General features: G+C 54.6%; 1 long non-coding RNA gene across 1 annotated transcript; it reads right to left on the minus strand.

Annotated features, from left to right (window-relative positions):
• Positions 1–4,030: 4,030 nt before the first annotated feature.
• On the minus strand, positions 4,031–4,565 carry LOC121032649 (uncharacterized). Its single transcript, XR_005791412.1, has 2 exons — positions 4,372–4,565; positions 4,031–4,150 (listed from the first exon to the last, which is right to left on the minus strand). It is a non-coding gene; the product is annotated as an uncharacterized LOC121032649 (long non-coding RNA).
• Positions 4,566–4,611: the final 46 nt, after the last annotated feature.

Here is a 4,611-nt window from a genome sequence, read left to right on the forward strand (position 1 = left end):
CCAGCCTCCCCCCACTGACCTCTGCAGGTCTGGGCTGAGCAGTCACTCCACAGAGACACTTAGTGGTCTGGTCTCTGGAGAGACTTGAGCAGACCACAGCTCTCTTTTTAGCTTGTTCTCAACATAGCCTTGGAGAACCAGCTGCTTCTTGCCCTCCTGGGCCTTAGGCCAGGCCATCACCCAGCTCTCTGGCCATCTACCACCTTCTGCCTCTTGCCTTCACAAGCCCTGCTCTCCCCCAACAAGGCTGCTGCCCAACCCCCACCCTCCCATCACAGATTCTCCCACACAATTTGGATTGTTTTCTATTTTCTTGCATGTGGAACTCCTCAGGCCTGGAAGACATTTAACCATCTGTTGCCATTTGGTGTTCTGGGGCTTTTCACTTGGTACAACTTTGGTGTCTCTAACTAGACAGTGCGTTCTTCCCAGTCCTGTCCTTTCTCTGCTGCTTCCAGGGGGAGACTGGAAGCATTCCGTGAATACAAGAATGACCGTGTGGTGATGTCTCCAAGCCAAGCCCTGCAGCCCAGGGAGGCTAAACTGCTGTGTGGATTCTAGATGGATTGTTCTCATCCCTGGCTTTGAACTTCTTCTGGAAGAGAGTCTGCCTAGGCCCCTGCAGCTCCCCATCCTTAGGACCTAGACGAATGAATACAGCATCACCCCCTCCTCCAAGTCAGATTAGCCATAGGTATCTAGAAATTCCATTCTGAGCACCTACTGTGTGCTCATGCCTGTCAAGAGAGGTTGCAGAGGGTGAAGAGGGGCCAGATTCCTGGGCTCCTGCCTTCCACCATTTCCCAATCTAGATGGAGAGAGAAGGCTCATAGGCAGGAGAGCCAAAGCAGGTCTCAGGGCGTGTGGCCATGGCCAGGGCTGCAGAATGTGGTTCAGTGGGTGCCAGAGAGAGGAGAGTGATGGTGGCTCCACTGAAGGGAAGCTGAACACAAAGAAGGTTTCCTCCTCCCTTGAGGGGGAGGAGCAAAGGGAAGTGAGGTGCAGGAGGCAATGGTAAGGCCTGCAAAACTACACCATCTGAGCCAAGATCCCCACCACACAGGGCTTCCTGACATCCCTAAAGATGAATCAGCAACAAAATGTAAACCCCAAACACAGAGAGAAAATGAGAAGCAATTGTTCCCAACTCCCTTTTCCATTTGCCGGCCTTCTCTCTCTCTCTCAGTGGATGGAATAATTGTGGCCATGAAGTGGCACTTGAAGAAAAAGTTTTAAATCTGTTTAAATGTCACAGTGAGTAATACTTTGCCCCCATCTTTCCCTAGTTACATTTCTCTTTGATGTTCTAAGGTTAAAAAAAAAAAAAAATTAGCTCAAGTCTTTCTAGAATATCAAGGGCAAAGATACCAGAGAGCCAACCTAGCCACATTCCTTACTATTTTCTTTGGGGTCCTGCTCCTTTATTACATTAGTTCGAGACACCTGTCGGTGTTATTTTATCCCCAGTACTCTGCGGTGGCAAAACAGTGGGAGCCTAAGAGATCCAGCTCTGTGCCTTTAAGAGATCTATGCCTTGGCAGAAGCTGTTTCTGCTGCTGTTAATACAAGGTAGCTCAGTTATATGGGGCCTGGTGTCCTGGTGGCTTCTGTCCCAGCAGTGTGGGGAGAGGTAGGGCATTTTACCACATAGGTGCCAGAGAGCTGAGAGGTGAGGAATGTGTTACCCCCTAAGGGGAGACAGTCCAAATCCAAAATAAGCCATCCTCAGGTGGGGAGACAGGGGAGCGTGAGGTACCTTCCCTAGGGAAGACGGAGCTTTCCACAGCTTTGGGTCCACATGTGGAGAGAGACAGGGAGAGGGGGCTGTGGTGCAGGGGGCACAGATGCAGTCCTGGAGGGAGTTGATGCTATACCTTATGGCAGTATTTTTGCAGGTATCTGAAATAACCAGATGCCCCCTTCCATTAACAACTCCACTCTCCCACTCACTCCTGCCCAGGGACTGCTTTTATTTATGTATTGGCTATTATTATTAATAATAAGATGAATAATGAAACACCTGTGAATAATTTACTTGGACCTGGGCAGGGCTGGGGTGGGGGCAGGAAGAAGTGGAAGATAAACCACAGCTGCCCTCCCCTGTGCTGGCGCCTTCTTTCCCAGCCCCCACCCCCACCCCAGCTCACTTCCTTCTCTTCCCCCAGACCTAGCTTTGCTTTAAGGAGGTGGCAGGGAGAGAGAGAGAGAGAGAGAGAGAGAGAGAGAGAGAGAGAGAGAGACCTCAAGCAGGAATTACTCTCCTAAACTCCCCTGTTATGGCATAAAATACATCCCACTCCATTGTGATATCCTGGGAGGTAAGCACCACAAAATGATGTTAGAGGAGATATTTCGGACAAAGATACTGGCCTCTGCTGATGTGTCCTGAGGGGAAGGGGAGGAGGGGAGTCTCAGACTGGTGCGCGCACGCACACACACAGCCAGAATGTGGATACAAACGGTCTATGTGCACAGCCACACTGCACCCACACAAGCACTTACACACAGTCCTGATAAGACACAGGCACACATCTCCAAGCCACCAGCTCAAACCCTCTGTGTGCCTACTGGGGACATGCCACCTTATGACAGCACTTCATAGGCACACCACGCACACAGCTACCTTGCAGAGAGGCCCTATGTGTGAGTTTCTGTTCGATTCCATCAACTCTGGCGATTCTTAGGCCGTCATATAACACTGGATAATGTAAGCCCAGAACCGAGTTATGAATCAACTATACTTACACACGATTCCATCAAGAAAAGACAGAAGAATCTTAAAATGAAAGGATGAAGTTCCACAGCTCTCAGAATTGTACTTGCTGTTTGGTCACTCGCCCTGGATCCTCAGGGAGAGGTGTCCCAGGTGGGCTTGGGGCCTGGGGCTGCGAACCTCGGGGCCTCCTCAGGCCTCCTCCTGGCGCTGGAGAGCTCCGCGTTGTGGTTGTACCAAACGGGCTTGGTTTCGGTATTCAGGCAGCTGGGGTCTCATTTCTTTAAATAAAATTGTAAACATATTGTCTAATAACATCATGTAATCCGAGGGTAAGAAAAGAGAAACCCAGGACACCCGAAGGGGGCCGGTGGGGGTCCAGCCAGAGTCAGGCCGGCAGCTTTGCCCCTGCAACTCGCAGGGGAGCGGGCGCGTTATTTTAATTTGCCCGGCTTCTGAAGCCATGGAGAAGAGGCTGCCCTGGAAAAGCAAATGTGGGAGAGGATGAGGGGCAGGTAAATATCATTAAAATGAAAATCTGCTCTCCCAACCCAAGTTCACCACCAGCATTCGCCCCCAGAGGCGGGGCTGCTTGGACCCGTCTCCCGCGCCGGCCACTCCCTCTCCTGCGCGGCCGAGGCTCTGGCCCCCGCGGGCCTGGTGGGGAACCCGGCAAAGTCGGGCTGGGCGGCCGGACCCTTGGCTCCAGCCCGCAGACGCGACTCCGAGCCTCGCACTTCTGGAGAGGGAGGCGCCGCCAACGAAGCCCGCGGGGGCAGCGCACGCCGCGCGAGTCTGGGTCCGGCCGCAGTCCGGATAGCGATTCGGGGGCTTTATTTCTTTGATGGTGAATTAAGGAAAAAATTTCAATTTGAACCGGTAACGCAGACGAGGGCCAAATCAAGCCGGTCCCTCGCGCTGGCTCAGCGACCCGGCACGGCACCCAAATCCCTGCCTCCTTCCACGGCGGGCGAGCCGGCCGAGACGCCCGGCTCCTACCTTCCTCCCGCCAGCCGCTTGCCGGACCAGCCGCCGCGTTTCCGGGCGGGGGAGGCCGTCCGGGACCGAAACACCCACCTCCAGCCTTCGCAGGCGGGCTGGGACGAGGATCGGGCCCCGGATCTCTACGCCCCGTCCCCCCGCCCCCCCCCCCCAGCGAGGCCCAACTGCTCCCCCAGTTCCGACCTCCCAGGTGGCTCGGGTGGCGGCAGATGCCGTGCGGGAGGGCAAAGATTTGGGGCTGCTCTGGCAGGTTGGGGATTCGAGGAGGAAAAAAGCAGGGAGACACGGAGAGAAAGAGAGCGCGCGCGAGAGAGCTCTTGTCTACAGATTTATCCACATAATATATATTTATGTAGCTTTTTTTCTCTCGACACTGATCAATGCGCACTCGGATCGCTGGGCGGACTCCCTCCAAGCCGACTCGCTTTTTCTAGTCTAAATAAATAAATAAATAAATAAATAAATAAAGGGAACCAGATGGGAGAAAAAAGCGCCCATTCCACCTCCGCCACCGCCTTCGCCGCCGCCCCGCCCGCCATCCCTGCCTTTGCTTCGCCCGCCTGGCGCCCTAATAGAGCGCAGCTCGGTGGATAACGCCCCCCTACATACCCACACGAAAATGAAAATCAATGTTTTAAAAATACAAAAAGTTGCACCTGCTGCTATTACAAAAAGAACCCCCAAAAGGCAAAGAGGAGGCCAGCAGCCCCGTTCCTAACGGGCACCCGCTCCCCGCGGCCGCCGGGCCCGGAATCTCAGCGCCTCCCGAAGAGCCATGCGCCTGGCGCTATTTATAGCCGGGGGCTGTCTCGGACTGTACCACCGCCGCTCGCCGGGGCCGCCGACGGGGGAGGCGCGGCGGGGCCGGCGCCGCCCCACGCCGTCCTGCTCCCGGC

The sequence above is a fragment of the Herpailurus yagouaroundi genome, unplaced genomic scaffold (assembly GCF_014898765.1).
Source record: "Herpailurus yagouaroundi ecotype Mexico unplaced genomic scaffold, PumYag 142, whole genome shotgun sequence".
Taxonomy (NCBI): Eukaryota; Metazoa; Chordata; class Mammalia; order Carnivora; family Felidae; genus Herpailurus; species Herpailurus yagouaroundi.